The 27,433-nt window shown below is 42.9% G+C and overlaps 2 pseudogenes; both read left to right on the forward strand.

Annotated features, from left to right (window-relative positions):
* The first annotated feature begins 3,334 nt into the window (after positions 1-3,334).
* Positions 3,335-4,351, forward strand: LOC141575397 (glutamate receptor ionotropic, NMDA 2C pseudogene; annotated as a pseudogene).
* Positions 4,352-11,247: 6,896 nt separating this feature from the next.
* Positions 11,248-20,656, forward strand: LOC141575398 (G patch domain-containing protein 8 pseudogene; annotated as a pseudogene).
* The last annotated feature ends 6,777 nt before the right edge of the window (positions 20,657-27,433 follow it).

Below are 27,433 nucleotides of genomic sequence, written 5' to 3' on the forward strand. Positions count from 1 at the left end.
CCTGCTGCGGAAGGCTGTTGGTGCCTAGGCCTAAGCGGGCAGGGCCAGGGCCATGAGAAGGCAAAGGCACCCAGCAACCAAAAAATTCCAAAAGGTGCGCACCACGATCCATCCAAAGATCCTGCTGGGTGAGCGAAGGGGAATCCCCACTGGGCCCTGAGTTCACCCCACTGGGCCCTGAGCTCACCCCACTAGCCCTAGCCCTGCTCACCCGATAGGACTTCTGGCTCGGGTCCCAGCCCTCCGATGGGGGCACTGCCCTGGCTTGGTCCTGATTCAGGCCATGGAGAAACTGAGGAACTTGGAGGGGACTCAGCAGATTCTAGTTTGGAACCCATGTAGTTTCTGGCTGTGCCAATACTAGAAACTCAAATAGCATTGTTCAGGGGATTGGGTCAGCAGGGGTCCAGACCCCTGGGTTTGCCCCAGGGCAGGCCCGGGGTGGTACCCGCCCACAGCTCTGCCTGTCAGGAGAGCTCCGCAACCCCCACCCTCGGGGCTTGGGGTGGCGACCAGCTTGGGGCAGTGGGGAAGGGGGCCTGGCAGCGAGGACACGCCCCCCCCGCAGAGGGTACCTGTGAGGCGAGGGGCGTGGAGTGCGTGGTGCCCAGCTTGGCCGCCAGGAGGCGTGGCGCGGGTCCCGTTACTCGGAGTCGCCACTGCTGCCTCTGCCGCAACGCCAGTGTCCCTGAGCCGCGGGTGATGGTGGCTCTCGCCGCACACACCCCTTCCTCACGTGGGGGTAGCCTGATGCCACTTTCCCTATGAATTATTTATCGCTGGCCTAAAAATACCCCGAACTTCACAGGCCAAGAGTAAGAGGTTCCCTGGGGGTTCGGCGGAATCAGCGGGGAGGGGGGAGTTAGTCTTGGAGGAGGGAGATCTCCGTGCCCGCGTCAGTGGGGTCATGATGGAGAAATGGTTGTCTCCCCTGACACCTGGGTTTGGGTTTTAGCTCAGCCAAAGGGAGGGAGGAAAACCCGACGGTAAAGCAGAGTCCGCTCACTCGGAGGGAAGTGGATCCAGAGGAGCCACCGAGCCTCGGTCCCTCGGCTCCCCCAGAGACAGCGTGGCTGGTGGGTGGGGCCAACTCCTGGGACCAAGGCTTCTGGCCTGGGAGAGGGGGCAGCCATCAGATGTCTGGAGTGTGAGTGTGTGTGCATGTCCGTGTGTGGGAGCCTGCCTGAGATTGGGCGAGCACATGGAGATGCTCAGGCGGTTCAAGGTGATGCTGAGGGTCCTGGAATACTGACCAATGCCATCCTCTCCCTGGACCCTTTTTGGGCCCGGGTGTTCATAAAATATTAACAGCTCACTTGTGAAAGGGGTGGACCCCAAGTGGGTGGGCAGAGGTCTGTAAGACAATAGTCCAGTGTGGGTCGGGGGCATCTTGGGCTGGCAAATAACCTGCCACGGAGCAAAATAAGGGAAACCCTGGCAGAGGAGCTCCCCAACCCAGGAGAAGTGGGGGTGTGGGGTGGGGGGAAGGGCAACCGGCCTAGAGCCAGACCCAGACCCTCTGTCTTCTCACGCGTGTTTCCAGAGCCTGGATGAACTAAGGCAGGTGCTCTGTGGGAGAGGGATTGAGGTTGGGCTCTGAAAATTCGGGGATCTGTTGTGCAGACAAGAGAGAGGTGGTGGGAAGAGGACATTCTAGCCTGAGGGAACAGCAGAGCAAAAGCCAAGAGACGAGGGTAGTAGGGTCACCCCTAAGTGACAAGAGTGTGTGGTCCACGGAAGGGAGGACAGTTGGTTGGGGTCAGAGTGTGTGGGGCTCTGTCCATGAGACCCAGTGTCTGGGCTTAATTTGTGGGCACCAGGGAGCAGCTGTGCTGTTTGAGGGTTGCAGTGGCCAGAGGAGTGTTTCAGGCCAGTGGGTCCCCCTCTCCTGCCTTTGTGGGAGGTTGGATGCCATGTGGTGCTAACATTCTGGAGTCTACATCTCTTTGAGTCTGCCCATTGCTATTTTAAGTTCAAAGACTTGCCTGATTGGGACCCCTCCCTCCAGAGGCATCCTGAGATCTGTTTCTGTGAGAGGCAAGACCTCCCTCAGCTTCCTCTCCTCAACTCCAGTCCTGGAGGACACATTCCCATCAGAGAGTCTCGGGGGACAGCGCCCCGTTGGAGCTGAGGGAGGACCTGGGACCTTCATCTACAGCCACGTTTTCCAAAAGAAACCACATGAGAGCTCACGAAGGCACAGTAGAAAAAGTAAAAAGAAAGGTGAAATGAATTCTAAGGCTATATTGTGTTTAACTCTATGTATCTAAAATGTTCTTTTGTCATGTAATCCATATAAAAATATTGAGATATTTTCCTTTTTGAACACTAAGTCTTCAATAGCCAGTGTGTATTTGACACGACACACCGCAATTCCGACGAGACACATTTAAGTGCCCGATAGTCACACGTGACTGGAGGCTGCTGTTCTGGGCAGCAGAGATCTGGAGCTCAGAGCTGGGAGGCAGAGGTGGGGGAAGCTTTGGGCTTCCCAGAGGGTGGGGAACCTACAGGTATGGGCAGAGAGGAGCACAGAGAGGCCTTGCAAAGTGTGGAACAAGCACGGCAGTGCCCTTTTCAGGTGTAATTTGAAACCTCTGGTTGGAGCTAGCTGTGGGCACAGCACGCTCAGGCTCGCACACAAGACGCACACGCGCCTCCAGGCTGACATTGGAAGTCAGTGTACGAGGAAATCACACACAGGGGGAGTTGCAAGGGCAGAAAAGTGAGCACAGTATTCCCTCACCCGCCAAAACACCAGTCTCCTCCTCCTGAATTCAACCAGGCCCGGCCTGGTCGCACTTCCACTCTCCCCTGTTCGGAAGTTTTTTGGGGATGTCATGGAGATGGAGAGGGGGTAAAGCTGTGGCTGATGGCCGGCTGGGAGGGAGAACTGCATGCATGGGCACCACTCACCAGTGTGGCTGTTGGTCCCAGTCCAAAGCCATGATGCTCATTTAGCAGGGATACACATCAGGCCCTTGGCTTATGGTAAAAATCCCCTCCCATCAGTGATGGCCTAGGGAGGCAGCTCATATGTGAGATACCTCAGGGTTTCAGGTGACTCTGAGCTCCGAACAAATCAACTGGGTCACACACCTGCTGTGGAAGAGCGGCTACTAACTGAGGCAATGGGGGGAGGGTAGGGATGTCCAGTGCCCAGGAGGAGGGGGCTCTGAGACAGGCAGGGTTATGCAGAGGAGGTTCCTTGAAGATGTTAGGTCCAGTTTAGGATGGAGAATGGTGTGTGTGTGTGTGTGTGTGTGTGTGTGTGTGTGTGAGACAGAGCTGCCTGCCTTCCCCTGGCTGTGGGGCTGTCACCTGTAGGATAAGGATGCTGATAAGAGCGGGCACCCCTCACACCATTGTGAAGTAGGTCCTGTGATTGTTGCAGGCAAGAAAACATGGCTCAGAGAGGCTAGGCAACTTCCCCAAGATCACACAATTAGTAAGTGGCAGAACTGGGACTTGAACTCAAGCCTCTCCACACAAATCCATGCACTTGGCACCAGATTAGCATTTGCTGTGTACCTTCCTGGGGCAGAACCCAGATGGATGAGTTTCCAAGCATGGTGTTCACCCATAAAACGGAAGTAATGAGCACCTAGCCTGGCATCTTCTTCCCAGCCCCCGCCCTCTGGGCTGCGCTTGGATGCTCAGCTAACCTCTGTCTCTTTTTCTTTGTCTGTCTGTGTCTGTCTGTCTCCCTCTCTCTCTGCCTCTCTTTGAGGAAGGAGGCTCCCCCCCTTCTCTTTCATCCTCTGGATGCGTGCCCCTGTGACGCTGGCCTTCGCCTCCTCTCTGTCTCTCTTTTCTCTTCGTGCCTCTGCCTCCCTCCCCATGCCTACCCTGGTCTCTCTGCAGGACCCTCTGGTGGACATGGTGGGGGGCTCTGGGGCCAGCCGTGCTGCTCACCTCACTCCTTGATGCATGCGCAGGGCTGGGCCCCGGGCAGGGCGAGCAGGCTGTGACGGTGGCCGTGGTGTTCGGCAGCTCAGGGCCATTGCAGGCCCAGGCCCATACCCGCCTCATCCCCCAGAGCTTCCTGGACCTGCTCCTAGAGATCCAACCACTCACCGTGGGGGTCAACACCACCAACCCCAGCAGTCTTCTCACCCAGATCTGCGGGCTGCTGGGTGCTGCCCGCGTCCAAGGCATCGTCTCTGAGGGCAACGTCGGCACTGAGGCTGTGGCCCAGATCCTGGACTTCATCTCCTCCCAGCCCCTCGTGCCTATCCTCAGCATCAGTGGGGGCTCTGCCGTGGTCCTCACCCCTAAGGTGCCTGTTCAGAATCATGTCCCCTCATCCCTGGAGCCTGGAGCCAGGCTGGGGCTGGGGGAGTGGGGCTGAGTCTGGGCCAGGGAGACACTCAGGTCCTGGGAAGCTGGGATTGGGTGGGATCAGCAAGGAGGTGGGGGCTCAGGGAGACACGGGTGAGGGAGGAGAAGGCTGTGGGGATGATGTTCCCATGCTCTAGAGGAGAAACTTCCTGGGCTGCTTTGAAATTCGTGTCTGGATGAGGGCTGGGCAGGTGGCAAACCCACCTTTGGTTCTGGGGGCAACCCTGGCCCACCTTCTCCCTGTTTCTCTGGCCTTCCTTGGTCAGGCTTCAGATCCGGGGCAAAGGGCCAGGCTGGGACCTGAATTAGATGACTGGCAGGGGAGAGCATTCCGGGACAGGCACTGCCTGAGGCCTGGGGGCGGCAGGCCCTCGCCGAACTGGCCGTCCTGTGGGGAGAAAGTTCCAAACACATTCCTGCCCTCACAGCTGGGATAAGCCTCCTGAAGGAAGAACACAGGATGCCGTGCCACAAGGAAGTCTAATGGGGCCCCCTGTGGTTTGGTGGTTGATAAAAGTGCCTTAAGAAATATGTCTAAGCTGAGACCTGGGGGGTGAGGGAGGGTTGATAAGGTGTGTTGATAAGGTGGTGGGGGGCTCCAGGTAGAGGGGGCAGGTGGCAGGTGATGCGAATGCCCAGCGGTGGGAAGGAGCTTGGGGTTTCTGAGGGACAGAGAGAAGCCTGCAGAAGGTGGTGGGGTCCCAACCACACAGGGAAATATTTGGATTTTACCCTAAGTAACTGCGGAGCTGAGGAAGCTTTTGAGGGGAGAGACTGATCTGATTTGCATTTTTTTATGATTATTTTTTATTGTAGGGAATTTTGAGCAGACACAAAAGTAGACAATTATAATAATCCCATGTGCCCCTGGCTAAGACGCCTCACCCTTACCCCCACCCACTTCCCCTCGTCTGTATTATTTTGAAGCAAAGCCCAGACATATTTATATCATCCATAAATACTTCAGTACACATATCTAGATGATAGGGCTTTAAAAATAAAACCACCATACATCATCACATTTAAAAAATAATAAAAATTCCTTATCCTCATTTACAAAAAGGATGTTTTTTATATTTTTGAAAGGGTGTTCAAAATAAAGAAATCAAAGAATATACCTGAAAAGCCACTGATAGGGATCAAAGAATACATCCATAAGTTAAAATTACATATTTTAATATAACAAAAACTGTGTCAATTACCTGCTCATAGTTTAAATGTTGAATTTCTGGCATTTCTTTTGGCTTTGTATCAAACATGTAATCTCCTATAAAGAGAAATTGTAAAATTGCCTTTTAGAAATGTTTTCTTTCTAATTACGAAGGTAATATATTTTAATGATAAATTATAGCAACATGCGACATACAAAAGTGACTCCTCAATCCCATTCAGAGAAAATCAATGTTAACCGTTAGTCACAGTCTCACATAAATTTTTCCAGTGTACATCCTACAATGCTTTGGAATTTTTTCTTACCCTTTACAATATATTTGAGCATCTTGCCATGTCACTACAATAAAGCTCTAAAAGGTTTAACCAAGTTTCATCAACAAGTATAAACATTACCTCCACACTTTTCCAAGAACAAGCGTTACCACTCTTCTAAATGTCTGCCATTCTTAGACATAAACAAACTTCTCCTTACATTAAAAAAACTGATATCTTAGCGATTACCTGTGGAGAGAGGGAAGGGGGAGGGGCAACACAGGGGTACGGAACTGAAAGATACAAACAATGATATACTGTATAGCACTTGGAATTATAACCATTATCTTGTAATAATTTTTAACAGAGGATAATCTATAAAAATACTGAATCACTATACTGTATATCTAAAACTAATATAATATTGTAAAGCAACTATACTTCAAAAAGTTTAATAGTTTTTATACATGTACTTTTATTGGTATCACCTTTTAATTAATTAATTAATTAATTTTATTTAAGTATAGTCAGTTTACACTGTGTCAATTTCTGGTGTATAGCATAATGTGCCAGTCATACATATACATACATATATTAATTTTCATATTTTTTATTATATATTACTACAAGATATTGAATATAGTTCCCTGTGCTGTACAGAAGAAACCTGTTCATCTATTTTATATATAGTAGTTAATATTTCCAAAGCACAAACTCCCAATTTATCACTTCCCACCTCCTATCCCCCAGTAACCATAAGTTTGTCATCTATGTCTGTAAGTCTGTTTCTGTTTTGTAAATAAGTTCATTTGTGTCTTTTTTCTTTTTTTAGATTCCACATATGAGTGATATCATATGGTATTTTTCTTTCTTTTTCTGGCTTACTTCACTTAGAATAACGACCTCCAAGTCCACTGATATTGCAAATTGCATTATTTTATTATTTTTTATGGCTGAGTAGTATTCCATTGTACAAATACATCACAGCTTCTTTTTCTAGTCATCTGTTGATGGACATTTAAGTTGTTTCCATGTCTTAGCTATTGTATATAGTGCTGCTATGAACATTGGAGTGCACGTATCTTTTAAAATCAGAGTTCCCTCTGGATATATGCTGAGTGGGATTGCTGGATCATAGGGTAAGTCTATGTTTAGTTTTTTGAGGAATCTCCATACTGTTTTCCATAATGGCAGCAGCAAACTACATTCCCACCAACAGTGTAGGAGGGTTCCCTTTTCTCCACATTCTCTCTAGCATTTATCATTTGTGGATCACATTTTTAATACATATATGACTTTTAGTGTATGTGGCACCTTTTAAACATATGTAGCACTATTTTAATATATGCAGTACCTTTTTAATCTATGTTTTGCCTTTTTAACTATGTATTAACTATATACACTTTTTTCTTTGAATCACTTGCCTATACAAGTTTTACTCTTTTCTTATTGAATTATAAAAGTTATTTTTCTATTAGACGAATTAGAACATTTCCTGTTATATGTGTGGTAAATATTTATTTTCCCCATTTTTTGCCTATTTTCACCATTCAGAAATAATTAGTTTTAATACAGTCAGTTCTCCTATAATGGCTTCTGGGTTGGATGTCATGTTTAGAAAGATATTCACCTTTTCAGAGTCTACAAACGTTTCCAAATGCATTCTTCATGTAATTTTATGTTTGCTTTTTTTAATGTTTAAATCTTTAACTTACCTGGAATTTATTTTGATATAAACAGTAACATATGGAACCAACTTCTCATCCAGCCTCCCAAGTCACTAACATGTTGATGAAACTGTTAATATAATCTTTATTTTCTAATTTAATATAAACTTCTAAAGACTGCATCAAGTATTCTCTTAATCTTTCCAACTCTGATAATGAAAGAATTCCTATGAGCATCAATATATTATTATTTATGCTTTTAATTAGAACTTTAAGAGCAAAATCTAGTAGTAATTTTATTCCACCATAGGCACAGGAACTCTAAAAGCACTAAATTAATTGATTCACAGAAATATATAGCCCTAACAGCATTAAATTAACTGATTCATAGAATTATATAGCCCTAAAAGCATTAAACTAATTGATTCATAGGAATATATATGATATACATACACACACACACACACACACACACACTTAACAAATATGTTTGTGTCCTTATCATACATGGCACATTATATATTTATATGTTGAGGTTTTAATACATTTAACTGAAAATTATGTTTTGAGTAAGTTTTATACATTATTTATTCAAATGATTGAGAGCATATTTGCTATACTTGTATCCTGTATTTCATTAAAGTTCTGTATTGATCCTGATAACAGACTGTAGTATATGCTTTCCTAACACGTTAGAAGGGTCAAGATGCAGAACACTATATTATTCAATATTAAAATGACTCTAGAAAGGCTATCATTGATTAAAAACTTAAGTGCTAAGAATAGAATAATTTTGGAAAAAAATCCAGTTAAGAACTCCTCTTTTTCTGATGTCAGAAAACCTCTGTGGACAAGAGAATAGCCTAGTTGATAGAGGCAGCCTCTTCAATGGACCTCAATCATCCCCATCTCCTGACAGTCATACCTTTTTATAACCCCCTTCCCTTGAGTGTGGATTGGACTCCCTTCTAGTGAATAAAATGACAGAATTAATGAGATACCACTTCCAAAATAAGAATACAAACTATTGTGGCTTTGGGCATGGTGCTCCCTCATTTGCTCCCTCTGAGGAATGCCAGCTGCCATATTTTGAGCTGTCCTGGAGAGACCTGCATGGAAAGGAGCTGAAGGAGGCCTCTGGGCACAGTGAGGAACTGAGGACCTCAATCCAACAACCTGTGAGGAGCTGAATCCTGCCAATAACCACATAAGCTTGAAAGCAGATCCTCCTGAGTTGGGCTGGAGATGAGACTGCATCCTAGCTGACACACTGAATGCAACTTCATGAGAGAGAGAGAGACCTTAAGCCAGAATCACTCACCTGCACCCAGCTTCCTGACCTACATGAGATAACAAAGGTTCATTATTTTAAGCAACCAAATTTTCAGCTGATATGTTATGCAGCAATAGATATCTATATTTTTAGGAAAACTTATAATAGAGAGTTAGATTTTTTACAAGACTGAGTTTGAGTTTCTAAGGGAGCAGCTTTCAGCTTCAGATATCTAAGTAAATCATCGCTTACGGATGCTGCTTTATCTCGCTTATCTAACCTTTCTATCACAATTGGTCAACAACACTATTTCAATCAAAAATATTGAGAATCTATTCTGTGTTTAGTAACAGGTTAAAGCAAATAACTTGTTTGGAAATGCCTGTTCCCTTAAAGAAGCTAATAATCCAGTTGGGCAAAGAACATACAGGAAACAGAGATTAAGATAATGATAAAGTATAATAAAGTGTAAAATGTAATAAATGCCTTAAAGCACCGAATGAGTTTGAAAAGAGATGTTGATAAATCCTGTAGCACTTAGAAATATCCTTTGGAGAGGATCATATCTAAACCAGATTCAGAAAAATGAACAGAACTTGCCAAGGTAGTGAGAGAAGCAGCATTCTCTGAGGGAGAACAAGTGATGGAAAAAACACACATAAGAAACATCGTGCCATATGGACAGATTATAAGAAGGTTTATACATAAGATTATGTTGCAGAGTGGTGGGAAATATGGCTGGATGGGCAAACTTGATCAGATTATAGAAAATCATAAATAATACATTAATAAGTTTGGCTATTTGTGAAAAATCATAAGGGATCTTTATGCTTTTAATAAAGCAGACAAGTGAAGGATGAAATTGGTGCTTAGGAAGGTAACAATGGTACATAAGCTAATTTGGAGAGGAGAGGAAACAAAAGAGTCTGCAGTAAACCCTGCTGTGAAGCACCAGCACACAGAGAGAGGAAAGGATTTCAGAGAAAGGATCCATCAGACTTTGCTACTAATGGGATATTCTAGACAAAGAGAAATCAAGGAACAAAAACCTGCAGCTAGCTACATTAAGCCAAAAATGGAAGAGAAGGCTTGGCAGAAGCCCCAGGTGAGCATTTGGAAAAAAGGAGAGACAGTCAACTCTGAACAAAATTAAAATGTTTCCACACTGACCTCCTTTTATTGTATTTGTTTTCAAAAGATGAACATAAGTTATCTTTTGAAAAGTCAGACAGCACCACCATCTCAATAACTATTTTCCTGACTGTGACACACAGTGCTAGTCTCACCATCACACAGACTGGCCTGCGTGGTTAAAGTCACGCTGCGCGTTCTAGTTTGTGCTATGCTTTTTTACTTTGTCTTCCTACCCATTTTCTGCTTTCCACCTTCACCTCCTCCTCACCTTATTACTGAGATCCCCCAGCGCTTCCTAGGTACCCCAGCTTGCCGTGTTCCTCTCCCCACGCTAGAGCCTCCAACAAGCTGTGCCCAGCTCTGGCCCTGCTCTAACACTCTAGGAACAGAAATTTCCAAATTAAAATTCACTCCTCCTCTAACCTTTGCCAGCCAAAATCCCCATTCCCTGTGGTTCCTCAGCTAGGTGCTAGGGAAACAATTAATTTTACAGTCTTTTGCAATCTTTCTTCTATTGTTTGCTTATTAATGCAAAAGTATCTCTGGTTTCTCCAGAGAACTGGAGTAAGCTCAAGAGGAGAAAATCCACAGAGCTTAGAAAATTAAACCATTTGTTCTGGCAGGATTGGCCTTGAATGAAGTTCACTTTTGGTGAGGCCGAATTTTCAGAATCTCTTTCCTCACATCATGCTGGCTCGCTCCTCCCCCCTCCCATTAGGATCATACTACTCTCACGACGTCCCTGGCAGCTGAGCCCCCTCATTAAGGATGTTCAGGCCTCTTTAGGTACCCCGGATCTGGATAGCCTTCATTGATTTTTCTTTTTCCCTAATTAAAAAAATTCTCTCTTATGTGTCCTATTTCCTCAGGACTTTGCTAGCTAGATAAATTTAATATACCAAGTTACTTTCTTTTCAAGAAAAATACCATGTTAACGTTTTCATTGTAAAGTACGTTTATGTAGTCGCACTGACTGTATTGCTGACACCTTCAAATAAGCTGTCCGCAGTACATAAGTCAGTGCTTGCTGGATAAGAAAAAAGGGAGAGGAGAAGAAAAAGAAAAGTATAGGAATTTAAAATATACTAAAAACACTTTTGAGGGGTGGAGAGGGAAAGGGGATATATTTTTGAGATTTTTAACAATCTGACAAGAAGGTGTCCAGATAGAGACAGCTCGTTATCTCACCTTTCTGAGTTCACCTCATCTGTAAATGATGAGGCATTACAACTGACAATGCTTTTATTTCCACTCCAGTCCTACCCTTTTCTACCATTAGTTCTTCCACTCAGACACCCTCTGCCTCTGCTCATGGGTCTCTGCCACTACGTGTTCTTTAGTTATGGGAACTAACAGCAAATGAGCTCATTTTCTCACCGGGCAGTGTAGACAAAGACAAGTAGATTGATGGCATTAACTAGCAGGGTGGAGGGCAGGTAGGTGGCATCAGCCTCTGACAGCACAGAGAGCAGAGCTAGAAAGCAGTTAGCAGCTGTGGCTTGGCAGCATGATTTAGGTTAGCGCTGTCCAGTAGGAATATAATGCAAACCACAAATGCGAGTCTATGTGTAACTTTAAATTTTTAGTAGCCACATTAAAAAAAGTAAAAAGAAACAGGTGAAATTAATAAATAACATTTTATTTAGCCTAGTATATTATAAATATTTAATTTCAACACATAATCATTTTAAATAATTATTGATATTTTATATTCTTTTTTGTGTGGGCTAAATCTTTGAAATCCAGGGTGTATTTTACACTTCGAGAACATCTCAGTTCACCCTGGCAATATTTCAAGCGCTCAATATCCACCCGTGGCTAGTGACTGCTATACTGGACAGTGCATATTTAGGTGACTATGGTCATGATATGAGAACCAAAAAAGTAGGGCAGACAGTGGTTGGATAATGGAAGAGATGAATAGGAAACTGGGCTCAAAAATACACATTTTCTATATAGAGTAGGCATTCAAAAATCTGTTAATATTTGACTACATGTGAACTACTGTTTCCTGTTTGGTCTCAACCAGACCACCCTAAACATTGCACTTAACATGTTATTTACTCCACGTAAGAAACTAAGATAAATTAAGCGGCCTACCATAGTAAACCCAAACTGTCCTGCTTAGCTCCCAAGACTCTTGAGTTTAGCTGCAGCCTACTAATACAGTCTCCATCCCTAAAACAGTGTGACACACAGCTACCAACCACAGGCAAATTGTACTCCTTCACCATTCTTCCAAATACGTCTTACATGTTTTCACCTCTAGCTTGAGCTTAAAATAGTTTCCACCTACCAAAACATTCTTTCTGCTTCTTTGTAAGGGTTTAGAGTCTAACTGTATCACACAACTGACAGCAAGGCTCATGTTCCCCATTAAGCCTCCTCCTGCTCTTCGCCGACTCCTCATACTCATCTACAGACAAGCTTCTCAAAGCCACCCTCACTTGAGCCTTCATTTACTCGCCTCTTAGATGCTCTTCACTCACCGCTGCATTTCTGGCCCGTCAGTGTGCTGACGCTGCTTCTGTGATGGTCACAGTAACCTCCACGTTGCCAAATCATGTGGAAAGTACTCTCCAGTATTCAGGACCTTTTCTTGTTCCTTCTCACACGCTCCTTCTCCTGGCTTCACTATGTCACCCTCTCCTGGCTTTTCTCCTGTCTTAGTGGTTACTCCTCCCCTCACTTCTCTATCCTGTGACCCATGCAGTTCAGTGGAGGCAACCTTGCCCCCAAAGGAGCAAAAAATGCTTCTTGGAAGGTGGGGGGAAATTATCTCAGATATTATAATGGTTTGTGGCCTTCAAAGGGTCACAGTACATGAAGAGACAAACAGTGTATCTGTGGTGTTAAAATTTCCTGGAGTGCATGATTAGGACACAAATGTCTACAAAGGCTCCTTGGGGAACAATGAAAAAAAAGGTGAGAAACACTGCTTTACCCAAATCTTGGCATGCTGGGAAGCTTCAGGGGACAATCCTGGGCCCACTTCTGTTCTCTCTCTATACTTCCTCTCTTCATGATCTCACCAATTTCCAAAGATTTAAATACTATTTTTATATGAATGACTCCTAAATTCTTATCTTGAATTTCAGTGTCCCCTGGAACTCATGGTCTCTCAACAACAAAATTTTCCAAGTATTTTGTTTTCTTAATTTGTCCTTTACCTTCTTGCCTAAATTAAATTTGTCCTTTGATGATACTCCCACCCTCTCTAGTGAAAGCTCTTTTCTCTCATACATTCTTACCAGTGAGCCTGGAGGTAGATCAGGTATCTATTGCTCCTCATTGTCATTCCTTCTCCCTCTTCTCCCTGAAATGCCGAGTTGCAATACCCGTGCCATCATCTAATACTACCCATTGTCCACCCACCTGACTATAGTCCTCCACCAACTTCTGACTGGTCTTGAGATGTTCTCACTGAATCTCCTCATTTCCAGCTCTCTTTCTGTCACAAACCTTGCCATAAATTTCAGTAATTTCAATATTCATAGAGATAACTCATCTGATACCCTGGCCTTTGTTAATTGACATCTTCTCCAACAAAAATCTTCTATTTCACCTTATCTCAGATCTTATGGTCACATGGGTTTGTTATTATCAGGTTCCAAAAATTCTTCAGCTCTATCAGAGCCTACCATCCATTAACCCAATCACATCTTCCTTCCACATATTTATAGCCTTATTGTCTCTTAATGCAACTTAAATTCTATGGCTCATGTTTATAATCACTCTCTACACATATCTTCAATTTTGTAGACTCTTCAACGTGCTCACTTGGCAAAAACCCAGCTCTGGTTAAATCTCGCTATTCAGACCTGCCCTTGTGCAGCGGAATGTGACTGGAGAAGCCCTGCTGGCTGGTCTCACCAACCTCACAGGTGATGCTGAGGAATCGTCCTGCACCTCCCTCCTCACTCGTCTGTGTTACACCTTCCTTCCCATCCTCAACAGCTCCTCTTTCATCCTCACTCTCAGCTGATGGTCTGGTTTCCCATTTCACTGAGAGAAAAAAAACCAGTCAAAAGACCTTCCAAAAAGCTACCACAACCACCATCTACCCACTTACCTGCATCTATTTTTAATACATCTTATCTTCCCTCCTGTTGCTAAGGATGAACTAGCTGTACTACCTAAGACTAATTCTTCTATTCGTCTCAAGTACTCTTGTCAATTCCTTACCTTTCTCTTTTTAAAAACAGCTTTATTGAAATACAATTCACATACCATATAATTAACCCATTTAAAGTATCAATGTTTTTAAAGTATATTAACAGGATTGTGAAATTAACATGATCTAATTTTAAAAATTTGTCTCCCCAACTAAAAGAAATTCTATACCTATTAGCAGTCAGTCTCTACTTCCCTCCTACCTCCCCCAGTTCTAAGCAACCACTGACCTACTCTCTGTCTGTATACATTTGCCCGTTCTGGACACTTCGTATAAATGGAATCACATAATATGTGGTCTTCTGTGACTTGGCTTCTTTGACTTATCATACCTTTAAAGCTTTTCCATACCTTAGCATGTATCAGTACATCCCTTTTTAAGGCTGAATAATGACTCAGTGTATGGCTACACCATGTTTGCTTACCCATTCATAAATTCATGGATAGCTGGGCTGTTTCTATGTTTTGGCTATTATGAATAATGTTGCTATGAATATTTCAGTACAGGATTTTGTATGGACATGTATTTTTACTTCTCTTGGGTGAAACTGTAGGTTCCTATGGTAATTCTGTATTTACCTTTTTTTTAACATTTTTTATTGATTTATAATCATTTTACAATGTTGTGTCAAATTCAAGTGTTCAGCACAATTTATCAGTTATTCATGGACATATACACACTCATTGTCACATTTTTTTCTCTGTGAGTTATCATAACATTTTGTGTATATTTCCCTGTGCTATACAGTGTAGTCTATTCTACAATTTTGAAATCCCAGTCTATCCCTTCCCATCCTCCACCCCCCTGGTAACCACAAGTCTGTATTCTCTGTGAGTCTATTTCTGTCCTTTATTTATGCTTTTGTTTTTGTTTGTTTGCTTTTCTTTTTGTTTTTTAGATTCCACATATGAGCAATCTCATATGGTATTTTTCTTTCTCTTTCTGGCTTACTTCGCTTAGAATGACATTCTCCAGGAGCATCCATGGTGCTGCAAATGGCATTATGTTGTCAGTTTTTAAGGCTGAGTAGTATTCCATTGTATAAATATACCACATCTTCTTTATCCAGTCACCTGTTGATGGACATTTAGGCTGTTTCCATGTTTTGGCTTGTATTTACCTTTTTAAGGAACTGATAAATCATTTCCCACAGTGGCTGCACTGTGTTGCATTACTGCTGGCTATGTCTGAGGGCTTCTGATTTTCTCTTGTGCCCATTCTAGTCAGGTACTCATCCCACGTACTTGTCAAGGTTACTGATTACTTCCCTACAGCTCGACCAATGGTCATTTTTTCAGTCTTCATCCTGCAAAACCTATTAGCAGCGTCTGATTCAGCTAATCTCTCACTTTTCTTTGAAACTCTTCATTTAGATTCTGGGCAATCAGTCTCCTGTTTGTCCTCGACAGAGCTGAACACCCCTATACTTCCTCTTCTTCAGCTTCTAATCACTGGCATGTCCCAGATTCAGTCCACTCATCTCCTCCCTCCTCTATCTACATTTATTCTATTCGTGATCTCACTCAGTCTAACTACCACTACAAAACTGGTGAGCACAGAAACAGAACATGTCCATCAACACAGGAAGTCTTATTGTACATTGATGATTTACACTTCTTTTCTGAACTCTACACCCCGCTGCATCCCTGGTATCTTCACTTGGATGTCAGTAAACATCTCAAAACCAAGCTCCTCAGGTTCCTCTCTAAACATGTTCCTTCCATTTTTTTCCTGTTTCAATTGATATTAACTCCAACTTTCTGGTTGTTCAAACCAAAAACTACAGGGTAACTAACCCTTGACTTCACTCACACTGCACATTCAACTGATCAGCAAATTCCGTCAGCCCTGTATCCAGAATCTGAGCACAGTTTATAATCACCACTTCTACCACCCTGTTTGAAGAACCACCACCTTTTGCCAGTGTAACAGCTTCCTGACTGATCTCCCTGCTTCTGTCTTTACCCCCTACCAACTTCTATTTTCAACATAACAGCCAGAGAATTCTAGTGAAACTCAAAGTCAGATCATGTCAATCCTCTGTCCAAAATCCTTGAATGGCTTCCCAGATCACTCACAGCAAAAGTCAAAGTTGCTACAATAGCCTAGCGCCCTATATGATATTACACTATTACCTCACTAATTTCATCTCCTAATACCTTCCCTTGGCATAGTCCTTGGCAGTCATACTGGCTGTTCCTCAAAAGCACCAAGCATATTTCAGCCTTCTCCATGAAATGTAATTCAGAAATCACAAAGTTTAAGAATCACCAAGAGGGGAGCAAGGGGCAGGTGTCATGGGAGGGAAGGAGTGAACCGGAGAACATCATCCTGAGAGGAGTGAAGGCGGCAAGAGGGCAGACTGCTTCTCCCACTTCAACAAGGACCAAGATTTTCAGGGTAATCACTTTGATCAGTATGAAGAAAGACATTTGGAAATTGAACAAGCATCACTTGACAAGCCTATAGAACTGGAGAGTATTGGACATCACTTACTCCAGACACATGGGTGGAAGCTGGGCCAGGCATTGGGGAAAATCTCTTCAGGGGAAAACTGATCCCATTCCGATTGTTGTCAAGTATGATGTCATGGGCATGGGTTTGCATGGAAATGGAGCTTGCTTATGCTGAAGATGCTGCGGTACGGCACCGTGTCCTAGAAGTGGAAAAAGAAGACACAGAAGAACTGAGACATAAGTACAGGGATTATGTTGACAAAGAAAAGGCTATTGCCAAAGCATTGGAAGATCTCAGAGCCAGCTTTTACTGTGAACTCCGTGATAAGCAATATCAGAAACACCAGGAATTTGACAACCATATCAACTCCTATGGTCATGCACACAAGCAGAGATGGAAGGATCTTAAGCAGAGAGAGTTTGCTTGAAATGTATCTTCAAAATCCCGCAAGGATGAGGGGAAACAGGAGAAAGCCCTACGGTGGCTCCATGAGCTGGCAGAGCAAAGAAAACAAGCTGAATGTGCACCTGGAAGTGGCCCGCTACTTGCGGCCTGGGATCTGAATTCTCCACAGATAAAGGAGGCCCTTTCACTGCAATACAAATCACTAATACCACTGGACTGGCACAGGCTCACTGGCTGGCATCTCAAGGCATCAGCTTTGGCATTAAGAATAATCTGGGGACCCCACTGCAAAAACTGGGGCTGTCATTTTCCTTTGCCAAGAAGGGTCCTGTCAAACTTGAATCAATAGCATCAGTTTTCAGTGACCAGGCAGAGGAAGGGACCTCTGAAGATGGAACAAAAGCTGCTGAGAAGGCTTCTGACTAAGGACTTCAGAAGGTGGGAGACTCTGATGGTGGCAGTAATCTTGATGGTAAAAAAGAGGATGAACACGCTCAGGATGGAGGGTCCCTTGTCTCAACATTATCTAAGTTGAAAAGAATGAAGTAAGAAGAAGGAGCTGGGGCTGCAGAGCCAGAATACTACCACTACATCCTCCCAGCACAGTGCGAAGTAAAACCTAATCTTCCTTTCCTACTCTTCATGACAGCCAGTGAACAAAGGGAAGGTGATAATAGTACACACCCAAAGAATCCCCCAGAGAGCAAAACAAGTAGTTCTCCCAAGCCTAAGGGCTGCGTCAATCTGGCAGCAAGCCAAGGATTAGAAAAGACCGACGGAAACCAGTGTGGCTGAGCCCACAGAGCGTAGGAGCAAAGCTGAAACAAAGACGACCTCAGGAGGGGATGAAAGTGAACAAAGCTTAGAAAGTCAGTCAGAAGGATTCAGAGAGTCTAACCCTTCTAAAGAACCCCCTCAGGCCCCTCCACCAGGGAAAGAAAGCCAGGAGGGGCCTAAACATCCTACTGGTCCCTTCTTTCCAGTTTTGAGCAAAGATGAAAGCACTGCCCTCCACTGACCATCAGAACTATTAATTTTCACGAAGGCAGAACCCTCCATTTCATACAGTTGTAACTCTTTGTACTTTGACTTTAAGCTTTCAAAGAACAACGATGCCAGAGCTAAAGGGACAGAAAAGCCAAAGGACATAGGAGGCTCCTCAAAGGACCGTCTCCAAGGCTGTGATCCTGGTGAGCCAAATAAAAGCAAGGAAGAGGGGCATAATGTAGAGCATTCTTCAGGAGGTGGATTGGATGCCCCTGCTTCAGGGTCTGCCTGTAGCAGCCTGAATAAGCAAGAATCCAGAGGCAGCCATGGGTCAGAGACAGAAGACACATGGAGAAGCCTTCCTAGCAAGAAAGAATGATCTGGTAAGTCCCACAGACACAAAATGAAAAAGCAACACAAAATGAAAAAGCAACACAAAAAATCCAGCAAACACAAATGGAAACACAAAGCTGACCCAGAAGAGAAAAGCTCTAAGGCAGAGTCTGGGGAGCAGTCTAAGAAGCGCAAGAAATGAAAACAAAAGAAAAATAAGTCATCAGCCCCAGAAGCTTCTGAGCCGGGGCCTAAACCAGAACCGCTGGGAGTGGTAGCCCTGCACCACCACGAAGACGCGGCGAGCTCAGGACGGTTCCCAGCGGAGACCCATTCTAGCTGAAGAAGGAAATAGCGGCAAGAAGGATGAAGGTGGGGCCGGTGGCACCTCCCAAGATCACGGTGAGAGGAAACACAAAGATGAACCTCCAGCTTCATCCTGCCAGCGAGGAGCTAGCACCAAACGGAGCAGCCGCTCCAGCCATCGGAGTCGACCCAGCAGAGATGAGGATAGTGATCGTGCTTCGTCACGCCGGCTGCACCTGAAGTCTCCACCCCAGTACAGTGAGGAGGAGGGAGGAGGGGGGAGCAGGGGGTGGAGGAGCCGGGCAGCGAGCACTCCCGCAGCCGCTCACGGCCTGGCCGGCGCCGCTCCTCACGCCGCTCCTCCCCGGCCTTCTTACTCAAGTAGCTCAGACGCGTCTTCAGACCAGAGCTGCCAGAGTAGGCCGCGCAGTTCCTCTGGTGACAGCTACAGTGGCTATAGTGACCGATCACAAAGGCACTCCAATAGCTCCCATGACTCGGATGACTCAGACTAAGCCAATTCCAAGCACCGGTCCAAAGCGCACAAATACTCATCTTCTGGTGATGACCACAGCCCCAGCTGCGGCCAGTCCCGGCGCCTGTCTCAGAGTCGCACGAGGGGGCGATCGAGGTCCCACAGCCGGCGGCGGAGCCGGAGCTGCAGCAGGGGCCGCGGCCGCACACCTGGAGCCCCTCCCAGAGGTCAGGCTCCAGGAAGGGATCATGGGGTCACGAGAGCCCCGAGGACAGGCGGTCTGGTTGTCGAGACTTCATTCGCTTTAAAATCTACCGCTCCCGGTCGCCCCACTGTTTTCGATCGGGTTGGGGAGGAGGCCCCGGGGAGAAGAAGAAGATGGCAGAGGGTTAGGCCCACCTTCCCAGAACAGCAACATCGGTGCAGGAAGAGGGTCAGAAGGTGACTGCAGCCCTGAAGACAAGAACTGTCACTGCCAAACTACTGGAGAAGATTCAGTCGAGGAAAGTGGAGAGGAAACCCAGTGTGAGTGAGGAGATGCTGGCCACCCCTAGTAAAGCTGGCTGAAGCTCAAGGACCCTCCACAAGGTCAGTTTGGGCCCAAGCTCCCACCTTCTCTTAGCAGTAAGCCTGTTCTTCCACCAATAGGAAAGCTCCCAGCTTCCTGAAAGCCTAGCCCCAAGAAATGTGAAGAGTCTGGCTGAGAAAGGGGGAAGAGCAAGAACAGTCAGACACAGGAGAAGGGCCTCCAGGGAGCAGAGATGCCCCATCTGGACATCAGCTCCCCTCAGAGGAAACAGCCAGCCCCTTATCAGACCTGCCCCCAGAAGAGCCAGAGTCTGAAGAAGCCACTGCTAATCACCCTGTGGCTCCGCTAGGCTCCCCAGTGCACTCTGACTGCTATCCTGGGGACCCAACCATCACCCATAACTGCTCCCTGATGCCAGTGCTGGGGACACCCTCGAGTCCTCGGAGAGTGGCAGCCAACCAGGCCCTGTGGAACCCGGCTTGCTGCCTACAGCGTCAGACCTGGAGCACTTCCCCAGTTATGCACCTCCGGGGTCGGGGGGAAGCCTAGGACTGACTCAGCTGATGGACCGAGGTGCTTCCCTAGCCCCCCAGGGGCTGGAGAAGCACAGCAAGCTCCAGCAGGCCACACAGCACACACCCAGAGCAGCTGCTGGCCCAGCGAGCAAATGCCTGCCCAGCCTCTGCTGCCCCGGCCCAGCCGCTCCAGCCTGGCAGCCCGTCCACACTCAGCAGCCAGCCACAGCCTCTGCCAACTCCGGCACAGCCACTCAGCCTGTGTCCTACAGCATCAAGCCGCAGCAGCTGCCGCCGCCATCGGCATCCACCCCTACCCTCACCCCAGCCCTTGCCCCAGTACATCATACTCCCCAGCCTCACCTGATCCTCATTTCCTTGTCCCACCTTACTCACGTAATCATCCCTGGCCAACCTGCCACCTTTCTCACTAGCCATCCCATCCACATCATTCCCGCCTCAGCGGTCCATCCTGGGCCTTTCACCTTCCACCCCGTCCCACATGCTGCCCTCTACCTGGCCCTGCTTGCCTCGTGGCCTGCCGCAGCAGCAGCCACCACCCCCGCCTTCACCCACTGCTTCACCCCATCTTCTCAGGTCAGGACCTGCAACATCACCACAGCCAGGGCACATGAGCTGAGGGATAGAAGTCCAGGTAGGGCCAGGGAAGGTGGCCCATAACTCTTCCTTTGGGAGTGTTGAGCCATTAATACCAGCAAGTAAAAGCTGGGATGGGCTGTCTGACAGCCAAAGAATTGAATTATGACTTGCAGGGGTGGTTTTAGATTTGAGGTTTGCTTTGGGTTTACTCTAAAGGGTTCGCTCTAAAATCTACTGCTATCCCCAAAAGGGATTTTGTTCCCTTTCCCCTTTCTGTTTGCCCCTCCCTCGCCTGTGTTCCTAAGCTACAGCGCACCAGGAAGTGCTACCCGCCCCTCTGCAGCAAAACCGCCCAACAGTCAAGTTGAAATATTCCCCTCCTCCATCTACTTTTTATACTCTGCACTTCTAGCTATACATTTTAAAACATTTTTCTCCTTTCTGGCTGGTGGGTTGTCTATCTTGTCCTGTCTTCTCAGTGTCTTTGACCTTGGTGACCTTATTTATCCAGAGTGAGGTGGAAAGGGGGTCTGACCTGGAATTAGATGCCACTCAGGCTGTCATTCGATCCACTTCCCACACAAAGAATCACACATTTGGCACTGTTGTCCTCGTGTCCGTCACCCCAGAAGAGACACCTGCATATCCCAGAAAAGAAGATCGTGTCATGAATAGAAGCTCTGCAGGACAGAGTCGCCCACGTGCTTCCCCAGAGAGGAGCTCGTGTGTCCAGCGGTTGTATTTTCTTCTGTCACGTTGTTGCCTTCTTAATTTACAGGATTTTTTAATGTAAACAATCGCACTGAACTCTATAAACATAAATGCTGCTTTCTGTAGTTCATATAAAAAGATTCCATATTTGTAGTATACTGCAATCATATTTTTTACATCCAGCTCTTTAAGTGATCCTTGTTCTGGTGGCTTTATGTAAATATGTTTGCCCTAGTTAAATTAAGAAACTTTAAAGGTTATAAACTGAAAACAAAAAAATAAATTATTTGTTTTCTGCTAGATGCAAAAAAGAAAGAAGAAAGAAAGAAAGAAAGAAAGAAAGAAAGAAAGAAAGAAAGAGAAAGAAAGAGAAAGAAAAGAAAGAAAGAAAGAAAGAAAGAAAGAAAGAAAGAAAGAAAGAAAGAAAGAAAGAAAAGAAAGAAAAGAAAAGAAAGAAAAGAAAAGAAAAGAAAGAAAAGAAAAGAAAGAAAAGAAAAAAGAAAAAAGGAAGGAAGGTAGGAAAGTAGGAAGGAAGGAAGGAAGGGAGAAAGAAAAAAGAATCACCACCAAGCTAGACTAAAAAGGTTATAAACAGAAATTCTATTTCCAGATATCTAGGTATTCAAAATAGTCAACAGTTAACTATGAGTTTCCCTGGCTGGTGAATGGGATTAAATGATATTACTTACATAAAGAAAAAGGCCTTTGAAAAGATGCAATCTTAATTACTTCACTAGACCTACGTCTCACAAAAAATCAGTTAGCTAGTTGTCTGGAATGGCACAGACAAACTAATCAACTAAAGAGATTTTTTTAAATAAAAATTTAATTACTAAAAAAGCTGTAAATATGGATTAAGCTTTCCTATTTGGTAACAGTATTAACATAAAAATTTTTATTTGCTAAATCATAAAATATTTCAGTGTGATATATAACTACCTGCTCCGTAAACAAGTTCTACTCAATGCAGCTGGTCTGCAAACTGTGCATTACTGGTCTGTTTTGAAATAAGAAGCTTTTGTAAGAATGCAATTTAATATACTGTTTCCTTCATCAAGAAATTTTGCTCTGAAAAAATTTCAGATGGACTAAACAGTGTGCTTACTAATTTAAATGCTTTACATTCTAATACAAGCCTCTGTCTCACTGCAGACTAGTAACTAGCATTTTATAGACAGGCAGAGATCAGTGAATTATATTCAGGGTAGCACTGTTCTAAAGTGCTTCCCGGGTTTTAATTCAAGTCTACTGAATATTTTTAAACACTTTCTGCATGAAGTGTTAGAGTTTCTGTGCCATTTTCCATTCTGCAATTTATTGAAATTAATACATATCTTGTTACTTTCCAGATGTCACCAGTCTCCATATTTACATTACAAAATTTTAATGCTGGTCAGAAAGAAGGCTTGAACATCCAAGACAGTAATATACTGATAAATTTTTTAAAGTAAGAGATTAAACATTATAATTTAAAAATAGCTCATATAATAGCACATCAAAAGGTGAAATTTGATAATATATTTGTAAGTTTTGAAAACTTTGTTTTATATTAAAAGATCTAAAAATCATTCACTTTTCAACACTAACCTAAATATTCCATCAGTTGCTCAGCAGTTATGATTTCCATTGTCGGTGGAAATTTCACATGAAAAACAAAATATTTTTTATGTAAAATCAAATGTTTTGGTGATTAAAGTGTTTCTTTAGTCAGAAACACAAGTTTGTACATGTGCTATGTGTATCTACTATATGTATACAACATTCACATTTTTAAGATCTTTATAACCAGTCTTTAACACAACAAAGTCAATCCTATCACCGTAAAACTTAGGGTGATAAAAGGTGAAAGGTGCGCCTTTCACCACCCACCCTGGTCATCATTAGGTGCCTGCAACAGCGTCCTGCATGGTAGAAAATGCAATTAAAGGGCAGGAAGAGACACCAACAATTTGACAGGTCACTCATGGGAGCAGTTCTACTGAACACAGCCTTGAACACAGCTCAGTATTTCATCATTTCAGTCTACCATGGCCATTTATATTGTTGAATAGCTAAAATGAATACAGTACAAAGGATTACTCATAAACTGAAGGATTCATACTATATGAGTCCAAATGTAAAATTTAAAAAGAGGCAAAATTAAACTATACTGTTTAGAGCTGTACACATATAAAGAAAAGGAAAGGGCTACTATAAAAATCACAACTGTAGTTAGCCCTAGGATTTAGGGAAGGAGTTATGGTTGGACTGGGGCATACAAGAAGTCTCTGAGACGGTGGCTATGCTCCATATCCTGACTTGCCTGCTAGTTCCACTGTTTGCTTCATGATAACTTGTTAAACTGGACATCTCTGTCTCATGCACATTTCTGTATGTGCTGTATGTCACAATAGAAAGGTTAAAAGTAAATACATATATTATAGTCATATTTAAGTTTCAAAAGTTAGTTCAGCTACAACACATTAGTTTAAATGAATTTTTCAAATTAATTGTCAAATGAGTTATCTAGGTATTACAGCCAATGACTGTAAATATTTTAGCTGACTTACTGAAACACATACTCCTTGCTATATTCATAGAATAGAAGAAAATAGATACTGTAGGGTCGAAACTCAAAGTAATTAACATATAAATGACTGGAGAATAGCAGTATAATTAAAAACTCTTCAGGAATGATTTTCTGTTCAACCAAGGACATATTTTAAATGATCAATTTCTCTAACAAGTCCCCCATGCATCAAAGAAGGTGCTCTGGGCATTGATGCTATGGTTCATAAGGAAACAGTATGTCACAATTTTTTGTTTATTTTAATCAATGAATAAAGTAAGTCCTAAAAATGATCCCTGTAAAACAGAATACTATGAGACCCTCTGAGAGCATATGTGCCAGTCAGGACTTGTGAGTTAATCATCCAGTAGATTATCATTCAGTGAAAACCAAGCAATGCCATGGAAGTTTTAATCTTGATTCCCAATTATTTTTATTTTCTGGGACTTTTTAAAAATAGTAATACTTTTTTTTTTGAGTAGTTTTAGCTTTACAGAAAAATTGAACAGAAAGTACAGAGTTCCCATATATAGTGTATTTTAAAACTGAAACTCATTGGCAAATTATAGTCTCTTGCTTGTTTTTCTAAATAAACTTTTATTGAGTGTCACTCTCATTTGTTTATGTACTGTCTTTGGCTGCTTTTGCACTATAATAGCACAGCTGGGTCTTTGCAACAGAGAGCGTATGGCCCACAATACCTAAAATATTTACTGTCTGATTCTTCACAGGAGAAGTCTGTTGATCCCTGAATTAGGTGATTTTAACTGCTATTTAATAATATTTTATCAAGGTGTTTGAGTACAACTTTGAAGGTCAAATATTTAAACAATTAATTTATATACACTGAATATTTATGTTCTGAACAACTGTCAAACCAATTGGAAAGTCCCATTTACACCTAACAGTGTTTTGTAAATAAAATGAGACCTATACATTCTTTTACTCTAGGCAGATTCACTGCAGAAGTATATTCACCAGAAAATCCCCCAAACAGCTTATTCTTTTCTGGTCAATGCAGTAGTCCTACTATAAAGTTGTCAAAATAAGGAACCAAGGCACTAACAAGTATATGTATTCGGGAAATACATTCTCAATTCTAGATTTCTGCAAAGAGATGATTTCAGGGCTTACTTTTGAAATTTCCAAATAACAAATGCCTACCATGTCTTGCTTCAAACATCTGAAATAGGAAATGACATCTGTTCAGATTTTTAGAAGTGGAACAACAAAAATGCAAATATTTTAACTGACTTATTCACAAGCAAACTCAGTTATATATTCATTTCTTGAATCTTAGCCAATAAAATATTTTGGTTGTTCATTAAAACTAGGGACAGAAGACTTAATAGTGAAGAAATGCCTGTTTCCCACTAACACTGAATCTTTGCAACAGAGACCAAATGACCCAAGGACAAAAATAAAAACAAAAGCTTCTGTTTAAAGTATAAATAATTTGACACAACATTGTAAAATGACTGTAACTCAATAAAAAAAAGTTAAAAATAAAATATTAATAATATCCTAAACAGGAATGTAAAACATTCCAAAAGTGATATGCCAAGATTTTGATACCTGTCATTTTGATATTCTGAGCAGGGAGAGAAATGCAGAAGACTCAGTAGTAACTAGGAAATAAAAGCAGCTTATACAACTGATGGTAAGTATAAAAATGACCAGCCAAAGAACATTGTTAATGTTTAATCAGAATGTCAATTAATAAGTACTCAAGAAATACAAAGTTTAAATTTTAACACCTCCTTAAAGCTGGGAATATATACTTGAGGAGATTAAAAATAATTTAGTATTTACAGAGCAGAAACAAAATAAAGACTAGAAAAATGGAAAAAAAATCAATGAAACTAAGAGCTGGTTCTTTGAGAAGATAAACAAAACTGATAAACCTTTAGCCAGAATTATCAAAAAAAAGAAAGAGAGAGAGAGAGAAAGAGGGAGCCCAAGTCAATAAAGTCAGAAATGAAAAGGAAATTACAACACCACAGAAATACAAAGGATCACAAGAAACTCCTGCCGACAACTATATACCAATAACATGGACAACCTAGAAGAAATGAAAACATTTCTAGAAATGTGCAATCTCCCAAAACTGAACCAGGAGAAAAATATGGACAGATCAATTATAACTAATGAAACTGAAATAGTAAAAAAAAAAAAAAAAAAAAAAAAAACCTGAAAAACAAAAACAAAAACAAAAACAAAAAACTCCTAACAAACAAAAGTCCAGGACCAAAAGGCTTTCACAAGTGAATTCTACCAAACATTTGGAGAGGTTAACACCTATCCTTTTCAAACCATTTCAGAACCTGCACAGGAAGGAACACTTCTGAACACATTCTAAGAAGCCAGCATCACCCTGACACAAAACTCAATGAAAATATCAGAAAAAAAAAAAACAGGTCAATATCACTGATGAAGACAGATGCAAAAATCCTCAACCAAATATTAAATACAGTAAAAAGATCAAACACCATGATCACGTGGGGTTTATCCAGGGATGCAAGGATGGTTGAGTATCTGCAAATCAGTCAATGTGATACACCATATTAACAACCTGATGAATAAAACACATAGTCATCTCAATAGATGCAGAAAAAGGTTTTGACAAAATTTAACATCCTTTTTATGATAAAAACTCTCAACAAAGTGGGTACAGAGGGAACACACCTCAACATAATGAAGACCATTTATGACAAGCCCACAGCTAGCATCATACTCAATCATGAAAAGCTAATAGCATTTCCTCTTAGATCAGGAACAAGACAAGGATGCCCAATCTCACTACTTTTATTTAACATACTATTTAAGCCCTAGCCACAGCAACCAGACAAGGAAAAGAATAAAAGGAATCCAAATTGGAAAGAAAGAAGTAAAACTGTCACTGTTGACAGATGACATAATATATACATAGAAAATCCTAAAAATACATTCAGAAAACTACCAGAACTCATCAATGAATTCAGAAAAGTTGCAGGATACAAAATCAACATATAGAAATCTGTTGTATTTCTATACACTAACAACAAACTATTAGAAAGAGAAATTAAGAAAACAATCTCCTTTAGAGTTGCAGCAAAAAGAATACCCAGGAATAAATCTCAGGCGGTAAAAGACCTGTACACAGAAAAGTGTAAGATGCTTATGAAAGAACCTGAAGACAATAGAAATAGTTGGAAAGATGTAACACACTCACGGACTGGAAGAATTAGTATTGTTATATTCCCACACCACTCAAGGTAATCTACAGATCCAGTGCAATCTCTATCAAAATACCAATAGCATTTTTCACAGAAATAGAACAAAAATTACAAAATTTGCTTGGAAACAGAAAAGATCTTTGTAGCCAAAAGTTTTGAGAAAGAAGAAAAAGCTGGAGGTATCATGCTCCCTGATTTCAAATCACACTACAAAGCTACAGCATAGTGCTGGCCCCAAACAGACACACAGATCAAAGGGACAGAGCAGAAAGCCCAGAAGTGAACCCACATTTACATGGGCAATTAGTCTACAACAAAGGAGGCAAGAATATACACTG

Source organism: Camelus bactrianus, chromosome 28 (assembly GCF_048773025.1).
Source record: "Camelus bactrianus isolate YW-2024 breed Bactrian camel chromosome 28, ASM4877302v1, whole genome shotgun sequence".
Classification (NCBI taxonomy): Eukaryota; Metazoa; Chordata; class Mammalia; order Artiodactyla; family Camelidae; genus Camelus; species Camelus bactrianus.